At 41.4% G+C, this 14,140-nt stretch overlaps 1 long non-coding RNA gene across 1 annotated transcript in view; it reads right to left on the reverse strand.

Moving 5' to 3' along the window:
- Positions 1-2,488: 2,488 nt before the first annotated feature.
- LOC134738606 (uncharacterized) overlaps positions 2,489-14,140 on the reverse strand; it is a 105,030-nt gene continuing 93,378 nt past the window's right edge. The window contains exon 5 of the long non-coding RNA XR_010124468.1: positions 2,489-3,041. This is a non-coding gene — a long non-coding RNA (uncharacterized LOC134738606). The remainder of the gene's footprint in view (positions 3,042-14,140) is intronic.

The following is a 14,140-nucleotide window of genomic DNA, read 5'->3' on the forward strand; positions in this document are numbered from 1 at the left end:
AATCAAAGTTGCTTCCTGGGTTTGCCACTTCCCCTGCTTCACCTGTCCCACTTGAGAAGCACTGAGGAAGTGGAGACTGCACAGGTACCACTGTTAACCCTGCCCCCACCAAGAATCTTCTTTCTTGTGTAGTTTTAGGAGTGAAGGGAACAAAACCATAAAAGGAAGGAGCCAGTAAATGTGCACATATCCTGCATCAGCAGTTGGCCCTTTTCACATTCCTCTTTTGACCTTCCTAACAACACTAAGAAGTAAAACATCCCCACTTCAGGTGAGGAATCTGGGGTCCAAGGAGATTAAATAACTTGTCCAAGATCACACAGGTGATAAGTGGCAGAGTGGGGATTTGAAAACAGGAATTTCTATGTGGCTCCCAAGCCCATGGGCTTTCTACCATACCACATCCAGTTCTGCCTGGAAAATCCTCTCCAGTGATGTCATAAAATGTTACTGGGCCTCAACCCAGAAGACTCCAGCCAGTATCCTAAGAACATATGAATTTTCTTTTCTTTTTTTTTTTTTTTGAGACAGAGTTTTGCTCTTGTTGCCCAGACTGGAGTGCAATGGTGTGATCTCGGCTCACCACAACCTCCGCCTCCTGGGTTCAAGCGATTCTCCTGCCTCAGCCTCCCGAGTAGCTGGGATTTCAGGCATTTGCCACCATGCCCAGCTAATTTTGTATTTTTAGTAGAGACAGGGTTTCTCCATGTCAGCCAGGCTGGTCTCCAACTCCTGACCTCAAGTGATCTGCCTGCCTCAGATTCCCAAAGTGCTGGGATTACAGGTGTGAGCCACGGCGCCCGGCCAGAACATATGAATTTTCTCTGTCAGTTAAATACAAATAGTCTAACCCAGCTCTTGTGATTCCTTCCTTGATTCAACCCAACTTCTCCCTACCCTAACTCTGAACGTACTCTCACTGTTTCTAGAGGGGCAACTGGGAAGCCCAGACATTCAGATCATTCATCCCGCAGGGAGGTAAAACCAGGGTGAGGAGGGGAAAATGAAACTTGCAAAGATGCAGAGAGAATAGGATGCAGCCATGGAAACCACAAGGGGAAGCATGGCCTGTTTGGTTCCTTTCCTAATCACACAGAAATATATGTGTGTCAACATTATCTTTCACTGAAGACACTAGAAATTGTCAGTGCCAGTGCCTGGTACATTATAGGCATTTAAATTATGTAATGAATGAATCAAGATGCTCATCCCTCCTTCCTTCTCCCTGTTCAACTTTTGAGCTTTGAAGTCTTCCTGGGTTTGGTAATCATCTCCAACATCCTTTGCCCCTATCTTTCTCTATCCAATGTATTTCACTCATGTTAGCATATTGGCCCAGCTGACCCTGGCCTTTCTGTTGGATTGCTAAGCCATTCGTGACCTGTAATTAGAATAAACTCAGAGACCACACAATCACCAGTTACTCCTGAGGACAGACAACCTCATGGCAGTGACTGGAGTCACCATACACTTGGCCCTCTGTGCACCAGTTATGATGGTTTCTAGACACAATGATTAAGTATTTGGCCTTGGAGCTGACAGAGAAGGCCTTAGAGGTATGACAGTCTATTTCCAAAGGAAGAGGTCCAGTCTCTCCAGGGCTTTGGTTCTTCAAAAAAAATCCTGTCCCAATGTCATGTTCTGTCCTAGAACATCAGCAAAACATCAGAGGTGGGCAGACCAATGAGACTTCTCTAATTCTGTTTTGTGCTCAGTGCACAGTTTAAAAAAGGACAAGTAGAGAAGTTTGTAAAGTGGCTCCTAGAATTCTGCTTCTGGCCATGATGGAACCACTGGTATCAACTGGTTCTGCTATTACAAATGTTTATGATGCTAAACAAAATGTATGAAACAACTATTAATGCTTTCAGATATTGTCAACACACATCACAGGTTTGTGATGCTTGTGAAAATATAAACAATTGAGGTGAGACCTTGGATTTCTGCCTATAACCCAGAACACAGGAGGAACCCAATCAGATAGGAACCTTCCTGAGATGAAGAGACAAGGATCAAAGTTAAGGGAGGTTGAGGTGGCTGGAATTTGAGGGACACGGTACCAAAGAAGAAGTAGCTACAAGGAGAAAGAGCTCCAGACATCCTCGTTGGGTGCCCTAGAGTATTTGTCTAAATATTAAGCTGCATATTTGTAGGATAACAATTTCTTTTTTTTCTTTTCAGAGAACAATTATCAGAAAAATAACAATTCCCAGTAAGCTGTAAACTGAACAACTATGAGAATTTACACGTGGTCCAGGGCGTGGTGGCCCACGCCTGCAATCCCAGTGACTCTAGAGGCTGAGGTTGGAAGACCAATAACTTAACATCCACAATGTCTGCATGAAAAGAACCAGGAAAATGTAAGCTCTAACAGAAAAATCAGTCTTTGCAAGCAGATCAGAAATGACAGAGAAGTTGGAATTGGCAGACAAGGAATTGAAAACAGCTATAATAGTTTCAAGGAGCTAAAGGAAAACATGAACCAAATGAGAAGAGAAATGGAAACTACTTTTAAAAATCCAAATAGAAATTCCAGAGCTCAAAATACAGCATCTGCAATAAAAAATTAACTGGATAGGACTAAGATCACATTAGATAGTGCAGAAGAAAAGATCAGTGAACTTGAAGACAGGGCAGTAAAAACTATTCAGTCTGACACACATAGGGGGGAAAAGGCTGAATAAACGAAGAAAGACTAAGAGGACATGGCTGTATTAGTCACAGTTCTGCAGAGGAGAATATATATATATCATATATATGATATATATATATATGAATTTATTAGGGAGAACTGACTCACATGATTACAAAGGCAAAGTCCCACGGTAGGCTGTCTGCAGGCTGCAAAATGAGAAAACCTAGTTGCGTGGCTCAGTCCAAGTCTGAAAGCCTCAGAATTAGGAAAGCCAACAGTGCAGTCTACAGCCTGAGGCCCTGGGCCTGAGAACCCCAGGGGAGCCACTGGTGCAAGTCCCAGAGTCCAAAGGCGAAAGAACCTGGAGTCTGATGCCCAAGGGCAGGAGAAGAAAAGGCATTCCACTCTGGAAGAGAGAGAGGAGCTAAGTTAGCTCTTCATCTAACTCACTTGTGCTTTCAGGGCCTGCTCAGCCCAATCATGTATATGCCACTTCCATTCGATGATGGAATGCTGCTGTGCATGCCTGACTTTATGGCTAGATGGGTCAGATAAAACCTACTCCATGATGGGCAGCTCAGGTCGCATGGAAACTTGGTGGCCCATGATTAAGCATTCAGTTTCTATTATACTGAGGCCCAGTAGCAGACCGAGATCTCTCTCTCAAAAAGAGAGTAGTAGGCTGGGCGCGGTGGCTCATGCCTGTAATTCCAGCACTTTGGGAGGCCGAGACGGGTGGATCACCTGAGGTCGGGAGTTCGAGACCCGCCTGACCAGCCTGACCAGTCTGTTACACATAGGGGTAAAAAGGCTGAATAAACGAAGAAAGACTAAGAGGACATGGCTGTATTAGTCACGGTTAGTAGAGTCACCCATCTCTACTAAAAATACAAAATTAGCTGGGCATGGTGGCAAATGCCTATAATCCCAGCTACTCAGGAGGCTGAGGCAGGGGAATCGCTTGAACCCGGGACACGGAGGTTGCGGTGACCAGTGAGCTGACATCGCGCCATTGCACTCCAGCCTGGGCAACAAGAGTGAAACTCCATCTCAAAAAAACCAAAAAACAAAAAATAGAACAAACAAACAAAAAAGAGTAGTTATCTGCAGATGCAAGCAAGACCTCACTCCAAACCCTTAAAGCCTCCTTTGTGATTCACATATAGGGACCTGCCAAGGCTCCAGAGAGCATCCCTATCTGCCACTGACACCTCAAGCACCATGGAATCTGCTGGATCATGTGGCCCAAGAAGCAGAGCAGCTTGTGCAGCAGCCTGAATCTGTTGCAGAGCCTTCCCCTGTTCTGGGCCCCACTCAAAACTAGCAGCTTTTCAGTCATCTGATCAATGGGCCAGAGTAGCACATCCAAATGAGGAATGTGTTGCCTCCACAATCCAAATAGGCCCACTAGGTGTTGTGCCTATTTCCTGGTTGTAGGTGGGGCCAGATACAACAACTTATCCTTCACCTTAGAAGCGATATCCTGACAGCCCCACATCACTATGCCCCCAGAATTTCACTGAAGTAGAAGGCACCTGAGTTTTAGTTGGATTTATTTCCCACCCTCTGAGATGCAAATATTTTACCAATAAGTTCACAGTGGTTGCTACTTCTCATTCACTAGGTCCAGTCAGCATAATGTCATCAATGTAATGGACCAGTGTGATAGCTTGTGGAAGGTAAAAACAATCAAGATCCCTGGGAGCTAGATTATGACATACAGCTGGAGAGTTGATATACCCATGAGGTAGGACAGTGAAGGTATATTACTAACCTTGCCAGCTGAGGGCAAACTGCTTCTGGTGGGCCTTATGGACAGGTATGGAGAAAAAGGCATCTGCTAGATTAATAGTTGCATACCAGGTACCAGGAGATGTGTTAATTTGCTTAAGTAAGGAAACTACATCTGGTACAGCAGCTGCAATCGGAATCACCACTTCATTAAGCTTACAATAATCCACTGTCATTCTCCAAGATCCATCTGTCTTCTGCACAGGCCAAATAGGAGAGTTGAATGGGGATGTGATGAGAATCACCACCCCTGCATCTTTCAAGTCCTTGATGGTGGCACTAATCTCTGTAATCCCTCCAAGGATGTGATATTGTTTTTGATTTACTACTTTCCTAGGTAGAGGCAGCTCTAATGGCTTCCATTTGGCTTTTCCCACCATAATATCCTTCACTCCCACAGGTTAGGGGACCAATGTGGAAATTCTGTCAGCTTTGTCTATTCCAATTATGCCTATTCCAATTATGCATTCTGGAACTGGGGAAATACCTACAGGATAGGTCCAGGGACCTACTGGACCCACTGTAAATTGGAACAGAGCTAAAACTCCATTAATTAACCTAGCCCACATAATCCCCCACTCTAACTGGAGGGCCACAATGACATTTTGTGTCTCATTTAAAAAATTCCTTAAAGTGATCATTGTCTAAAGCAAAGATAATAACAATGTATTGTGGGATTTATAACATATGTAGAAATTAAATATGTAACAATAATAGCACACAGCATGGGAGGAGAAATGGAAGTATACTGTTTTAAGGGTCTTATATGTAAAGTAGCATAGTTTTTGGAGACATACTTTGGTGGTTAAAGACACATATTGCAATCCCTAGAACAAACACACACACAGAAAAAGAAGAAATAAAATGAAATAATAGTAATATAAACAATAAAATATATTAATAATAAAATGAAAAATAGTAAAATAAAATGGAATACAAAAAACATTCAATTATTATCATTCAAGAAAAGACAGGAAAAGAACAAAAAATAAATGAAACAAACAGCAAGTTAGTAGACTTAAAGCCAACCATTTCAATAATTGCATTACCTATAAATGGACTAAATGAAGAAATTATAATGCAGAAATTGTCAAACTGGACAAAAAAGTAAGACCCAGCTATATTCCTCAAGAAATTAACATTATATATACAAACATAGTTTAAAAGTAAAACTATAGGGAAATGATACACCATGCACACACTATAGCTGGAAGAGCAATATTCATACCAAAATAGACTTCAAGGCAAGGAATATTATCAGAGATAAAGGGAGACATTTCTTTTTTTTTTTTCATTTTTTTTTTTTTGAGATGGAGTCTGACTCTGTCACCCAAGCTGGAGTACAATGGTGTGATCTCGGATCACTGCAACCTCTGCCTCCCGGGTTCAAGCAATTCTCCTGCCTCAGCCTCCTGAGTACCTGGGATTACAGGCACGTGCTACCATGCCTGGCTAATTTTTGCATTTTTAGTAGAGACAGGGTTTCACCATGTTGGTCAGGCTGGTCTCAAACTCCTGAGCTCGTGATCCGCCTGCCTCAGCCTCCCAAAGTGTTGGGATTACAGGCATGAGCCACCGCAACAGATCAACATTTCATAATGATAAATAAGTCAAGGCAAAAAGATAGAACAAACATAAATAGGTATTGGCCTAATAACAGAGCTTTAAAAATACATGAAACACAAATTAACATAAATGAAACGGTAAATAGATAAATTTAAATTATAGTTGAAGTTTTTCAAAACTCTTTTTGCAATAATTCATAGGACAAGTAGACAGAAAATTAATAAAAATATAGAAGGCTTGAACATCACTGTCAACCAACCTGACTTAAACAATATTCACTCACCAGGTACAAAATACATATTCTTTTTTAAAAATTGATACATAACAGATCTACATATTTTCACGGTACATGTGGTAATGTGTTACCTCCATATAATATATAAAGATCAACTCAGGATAATTGGGATATACACCAACTTCAATGTTAATTTTTCTTTGTGCTAGGAATGTTCTAATTATTCTTTTAGCTATTTTCAAATGTACAATAGATTATTATTCTTTTCAAGTGCACATGGGACATTCAGTAAATAGGCCATATGCTGAACTAAATGTAAAAAACAAAATTATAAAGTTTCTTAGGAGAAAAATTTCACAATCTTGGGGCAGATAAAGATTTCCTAGACAGGACAGAAAATATACTAACCATAAAGAAAAAAATGATTAAAATTGATAAATTGGATTTCATCAAAATTTAAAACTTCTTGTCTTCAAAAGACAAGAGAAAAGACAATAACAAAGTGAAAAGATAATCCACAGTCCAGAAGAAAATACTCATACATATATCTGGTAGGACTTGTATACAAATATAAAAAGAACTCATAATACAATAATTAAAAAGACAAATGGAAAATTTTAGAAGAGAGGGTGGAGCCAAGATGGCCGAATAGGAACAGCTCCAGTCTACAGCTCCCAGCGTGAGTGATGCAGAAGATGGGTGATTTCTGCATTTCCAACTGAGGTACTGGGTTCATCTCACGGGGGAGTGCCGGACAGCGGGTGCAGGACAGTGGGTGCAGTGCACCATGCGTGAGCCGAAGCAGGATGAGGCATCACCTCACCCGAGAAGTGCAAGGGGTCAGGGAATTCCCTTTCCTAGTCAAAGAAAGGGGTGACAGACAGCACCTGGAAAATCGGGTCACTCCCACACTAATACTGCGCTCTTCCAACGGGCTTAACAAACGGCACACCAGGAGATTATATCTCGCCCCTGGCTCGGAGGGTCCTACACCCATGGAGCCTCACTCATTGCTAGCACAGCAGTCTGAGATCAAACGGCAAGGCGGCAGCGAGGCTGGGGGAGGGGCACCCGCCATTGCTCAGGCTTGAGTAGGTAAACAAAGTGGCCAGGAAGCTCGAACTGGGTGGAGCCCACCACAGCTCAAGGAGGCCTGCCTGCCTCTGAAGGCTCCACCTCTGGGGGCAGGGCACAGACAAACAAAAGACAGCAATAACCTCTGCAGTCTTAAATGTCCCTGTCTGACAGCTTTGAAGAGAGTAGTGGTTCTCCTAACACGCAGCTTGAGATCTGAGAACGGGCAGACTGCCTCCTCAAGTGGGTCCCTGACCCCCAAGTAGCCTAACTGGGAGGCACCACCCACTAGGGGCGGACTGACACCTCACATGGCCGGGTACTCCTCTGAGACAAAACTTCCAGAGGAACGATCAGGCAGCAGCATTTGCAGTTCACCAATATCCGCTGTTCTGCAGCCACCACTGCTGATACCCAGGCAAACAGGGTCTGGAGTGGACCTCCAGTAAACTCCAACAGACCTGCAGCTGAGGGTCCTGACTGTTAGAAGGAAAACTAACAAACAGAAAGGACATCCACACCAAAAACCCATCTGTACGTCACCATCATCAAAGACCAAAGGTAGATAAAACCACAAAGATGGGGAAGAAACAGAGCAGAAAAACCGGAAACTCTAAAAAGCAGAGCACCTCTCCTCCTCCAAAGGAAAGCAGCTCCTCACCAGCAACGGAACAAAGCTGGACGGAGAATGACTTTGACAAATTGAGAGAGGAAGGCTTCAAAAGATCAAACTACTCCAAGCTAAAGGAGGAAGTTTGAACCAATGGCAAAAAAATTAAAAACTTTGAAAAAAAATTAGACGAATGGATAACTAGAAGAACCAATGCAGAGAAGTCCTTAAAGGACCTGATGGAGCTGAAAACCAAGGCACGAGAACTACGTGATCAATGCACAAGCCTCAGTAACCGATGCGATCAACTGGAAGAAAGGGTATCAGTGATGGAAGACAAAATGAATGAAATGAAGCGTGAAGAGAAGTTTAGAGAAAAAAGAATAAAAAGAAATGAACAAAGCCTCCAAGAAATATGAGACTATGTGAAAAGACCAAATCTACGTCTAATTGGTGTACCTGAAAGTGACGGGGAGAATGGAACCAAGTTGGAAAACACTCTGCAGGATATTATCCAGGAGAACTTCCCCAATCTAGCAAGGCAGGCCAACATTCAAATTCAGAAAATACAGAGAACACCACAAAGATACTCCTCAAGGAGAGCAACTCCAAGACACATAATTGTCAGATTCACCAAAGTTGAAATGAAGGAAAAAGTGTTAAGGGCAGCCAGAGAGAAAGGTCGGGTTACCCACAAAGGGAAGCCCATCAGACTAACAGCGGATCTCTCGGCAGAAACTCTACAAGCCAGAAGAGAGTGGGGGCCAATATTCAACATTCTTAAAGGAAAGAATTTTCAACCCAGAATTTCATATCCAGCCAAACTAAGCTTCATAAGTGAAGGAAAAATAAAATACTTTACAGACAAGCAAATGCTGAGAGATTTTGTCACCACCAGGCCTGCCTTACAAGAGCTCCTGAAGGAAGCACTAAACGTGGAAAAGAACAACCGGTACCAGCCACTGCAAAAACATGCCAAATTGTAAAGACTATCAAGGCTAGGAAGAAACTGCATCAACTAATGAACAAAATAACCAGCTAACATCATAATGACAGGATCAAATTCACACATAACAATACTAACCTTAAATCCAATTAAAAGGCACAGACTGGCAAATTGGATAAAGAGTCAAGACCCATGAGTGTGCTGTATTCAGAAAACCCATCTCACGTGCAGAGACACACATAGGCTCAAAATAAAGGGATGGAGGAAGATCTACCAAGCAAATGGAAAACAAAAAAGGCAGGGGTTGCAATCCTAGCCTCAGATAAAACAGACTTTAAGCCAACAAAGATCAAAAGACACAAAGAAGGCCATTACATAATGGTAAAGGGATCAATTCAACAAGAAGAACTAACTATCCTAAATATATATGCACCCAATACAGGAGCACCCAGATTCATAAAGCAAGTCCTTAGGGACCTACAGAGAGACTTAGACTCCCACACAATAATAATGGGAGACTTTAACACCCCGCTGTCAACATTAGACAGATCAGTGAGACAGAAAGTTAACAAGGATATCCAGGAATTGAACTCAGCTCTGCACCAAGCGGACCTAATAGACATCTGCAGAACTCTCCACCCCCAAGCAACAGAATGTACATTCTTTTCAGCACCACACCACACCTATTCCAAAACTGACCACATAGTTGGAAGTAAAACACTCCTCAGCAAATGTAAAAGAACAGAAATTATAACAAACCGTCTCTCAGACCACAGTGCAATCAAACTAGAACTCAGGATTAAGAAACTCACTCAAAATCGCTCAACTACATGGAAACTGAACAACCTGCTCCTGAATGACTACTGGGTAATAACAAAATGAAGGCAGAAATAAAGATGTTCTTTGAAACCATCGAGAACAAAGACACAACATACCAGAATCTCTGGGACACATTCAAAGCAGTGTGTAGAGGGAAATTTATAGCACTAAATGCCCACAAGAGAAAGCAGGAAAGATCTAAAATTGACACCCTAACATCACAATGAAAAGAACTAGAGAAGCAAGAGGAAACACATTCAAAAGCTAGCAGAAGGCAAGAAAAAACTAAGATCAGAGCAGAACTGAAGGAAACAGAGACACAAAAAACCCTTCAAAAAATCAATGAATCCAGGAGCTGGTTTTTTGAAAAGATCAACAAAATTGATAGACCTCTAGCAAGACTAATAAAGAAGAAAAGAGAGAAGAATAAAATAGACGCAATAAAAAATGATGAAGGGGATATCACCACCGATCCCACAGAAATACAAACTATCATCAGAGAATACTATAAACATCTCTACACAAATAAACTAGAAAATCTAGAAGAAATGGATAAATTCCTTGACACACACACTCTCCCAAGACTAAACCAGGAAGAAGTTGAATCTCTGAATAGACCAATAACAGGCTCTGAAATTGAGGCAATATTTAACAGCTTACCAACCAAAAAAAGTCCAGGACCAGATGGATTCACAGTCGAATTCTACCAGAGGTACAAGGAGGAACTGGTACCATTCCTTCTGAAACTATTCCAATCAATAGAAAAAGAGGGAATCTTCCCTAACTCATTTTATGAGGCCAGCATCATCCTGATACCAAAGCCTGGCAGAGACACAACAAAAAAAGAGAATTTTAGACAAATATCCTTGATGAACATTGATGCAAAAATCCTCAATAAAATACTGGCAAACCAAATGCAGCAGCACATCAAAAAGCTTATCCACCATGATCAAGTGGGCTTCATCCCTGGGATGCAAGGCTGGTTCAACATACAAAAATCAATGAACGTAATTCAGCATATAAACAGAACCAATGACAAAAACCACATGATTATCTCAATAGATGCAGAAAAGGCCTTTGACAAAATTCACGCTTCATGCTAAAAACTCTCAATAAATTAGGTACTGATGGGATGTATCTCAAAATAATAAGAGCTATCTATGACAAACCCACAGCCAATATCATACTGAATGGGCAAAAACTGGAAGCATTCCCTTTGAAAACTGGCACAAGACAGGGATGCCCTCTCTCACCACTCCTATTCAACATAGTGTTGGAAGTTCTGGCCAGGGCAATTAGGCAGGAGAAGGAAATAAAGGGCATTCAATTAAGAAAAGAGGAAGTCAAATAGTCCCTGTTTGCAGTTGACATGATTGGATATCTAGAAAACCCCATCATCTCAGCCCAAAATCTCCTTAAGCTGATAAGCAACTTCAGCAAAGTCTCAGGATACAAAATCAATGTGCAAAAATCACAAGCATTCTTATACACCAATAACAGACAAACAGAGAGCCAAATCATGAGTGAACTCCCATTCACAACTGCTTCAAAGAGAATAAAATGCCTAGGAATCCAACTTACAAGGGACGTGAAGGACCTCTTCAAGGAGAACTACAAACCACTGCTCAATGAAATAAAAGAGGATACAAACAAATGGAACAACATTCCATGCTCATGGGTGGGAAGAATCAATATCGTGAAAATGGCCATACTGCCCAAGGTAATTTATAGATTCAGTGCCATCCCCATCAAGCTACCAATGACTTTCTTCACAGAATTGGAAAAAACTACTTTTAAGTTCATATGGAACCAAAAAAGAGCCCGCATTGCCAAGTCAATCCTAAGCCAAAAGAACGAAGCTGGAGGCATCACGCTACCTGACTTCAAACTATACTACAAGGCTACAGTAACCAAAACAGCATGGTACTCATACCAAAACAGAGATATAGACCAATGGAACAGAACAGAGCCCTCAGAAATAGTGCTGCATATCTACAACTATCTGATCTTTGACAAACCTGACAAAAACAAGCAATGGGGAAAGGATTCCCTATTTAATAAATGGTGCTGGGAAAACTGGCTAGCCATATGTAGAAAGCTGAAACTGGATCCCTTCCTTACACCTTATACAAAAATTAATTCAAGATGGATTAAAGACTTACATGTTAGACCTAAAACCATAAAAAGCCTAGAAGAAAACCTAGGCAATACCATTCAGGACATAGGCATGGGCAAGGACTTCATGTCTAAAACACCAAAAGCAATGGCAACAAAGCCAAAATTGACAAATGGGATCTAATTAAACTAAAGAGCTTCTGCACAGCCAAAGAAACTACCATCAGAGTGAACAGGCAACCACAGAATGGGAGAAAATTTTTGCAACGTACTCATCTGACAAAGGGCTAATATCCAGAATCTACAATGAACTCAAACAAATTTACAAGAAAAAAACAAACAACCCCATCAAAAAGTGGGTGAAGGATATGAACAGACACTTCTCAAAAGAAGACATTTATGCAGCCAAAAGACACATGAAAAAATGCTCATCATCACTGGCCATCAGAGAAATGCGAATCAAAACCACAATGAGATACCATCTCACACCAGTTAGAATGGCGATCATTAAAAAGTCAGGAAACAACAGGTGCTGGAGAGGATGTGGGGAAATAGGAACACTTTTACACTGTTGGTGGGACTGTAAACTAGTTCAACCATTGTGGAAGTCAGTGTGGCAATTCCTCAGGGATCTAGAACTAGAAATACCATTTGACCCAGCCATCTCATTACTGGGTATATACCCAAAGGATTATAAATCATGCTGCTACACAGACACATGCACACGTATGTTTATTGGGGCACTATTCACAATAGCAAAGACTTGGAACCAAGTCAAATGTCCAACAATGATACACTGGATTAAGAAAATGTGGCACATATACACCATGGAATACTATGCAGTCATAAAAGATGACGAGTTCATGTTGTTTGTAGGGACATGGATGAAGCTGGAAACCATCATTCTCAGCAAACTATCACAAAGACAAAAAACCAAACACTGCATGTTCTCACTCATAGGTGGGAATTGAACAATGAGAACACATGGACACAGGAAGGGGAACATCACACACCAGGGACTGTTGTGGGGTGGGGGTGGGGGGAGGGATAGCATTAGGAGATATGCCTAATGCTAAATGACGAGTTAATGGGTGCAGCACACCAACATGGCACACGTATACATATGTAAGAAACCTGCACATTGTGCACATGTATCCTAAAACTTAAAGTATAATAATAATAAAAAAAGAAAATTTTAAACAGATAAATTTTTCAGCAGACATTTCGAAAAGAAAATATACAAGTGGCCAATGAGCACATCATCAGGGAAATGCAAAGTAAAATCATAATAAGACATGACTACATACCCACTAAAATTTAAAACACTAACAGTATTGAGAGTAGGTGAGGATGTGGAACAACTGGAACTTTCATACACTGCTGATAGGGGTGTGAAATGGAATCATCACTTTGGAAAACAGTTAGGCAGTGTCAAAGTTGAACATATATTTACTATACAACCTAAAAGTTTCACTCTGAGGTATGCAAATAAGAGAAATGAAAACACATTCACAAAAGGCTTGTGTGTAAACATTCATAGCTACTTTATTCACAATAGCCAAAAATGTGAACAGCCTCAAATTTAGTCAACATGGACAATCAAGTTGTAGTATAGTCTCTACCATAGAATACTACTCAGCAACAAGAAAGTAATAAACAGTATGGAGGAATCTTTAAAACATCATGCTAACCAAAATAGGCTGACACAAAAGACTACACCCTTTGTGACTGCATTTTTGTGGAGGTCAAGGGCAGGCAAAACTAATCTATATTAATAGAAATCCAGCAAGTGGCTGCCTGGGTCGGGGGTGGAGGAATTGACTACAAAGGGGCTCAGAGGTATTTCTGGGGTGGTGGAAATGTTCCATATCTTGGTTGTGACGGTGGTTACATGGGTGTATACATTTGTCAAACCTTATCAAACTGAACACTTAAAACAGGGTGTATGTATGTTATACCCCAATAAAGTTGACTTTTTTAACAAGAGGTTTTTATCCTTCAGGAGGTGTCAATCCAGATGGGGAAACAATATTAGAAACCCAGGGGACTCCCCTGTGGTTCCACACAAGCCAGAAGGGCATTCTACACTACTTTATGTCTTGCATACCTAGGTGCCATGAAGATCCAAGGAGAGGGAGATGGGTGGGGGACTATTCAGTGTAAGTTTCATGAAGAATCTGATGCATGGAGAGAAGGCTTGGAAAAGAAATAGACTATAGGGTCTTGGAAGCAAGGCAAAGGATTTATAAGGCTGAAAATGAGCATTCTTGGGATCCTGAGTTGGGCGATGGCAGTGTAAGAGTGCTATGGGTGGGGAATCCGAGGGCAAGAGTCTAGGAAGAAGGCTCT

The sequence above is a fragment of the Pongo pygmaeus genome, chromosome 18 (assembly GCF_028885625.2).
Source record: "Pongo pygmaeus isolate AG05252 chromosome 18, NHGRI_mPonPyg2-v2.0_pri, whole genome shotgun sequence".
Lineage (NCBI taxonomy): Eukaryota > Metazoa > Chordata > Mammalia > Primates > Hominidae > Pongo > Pongo pygmaeus.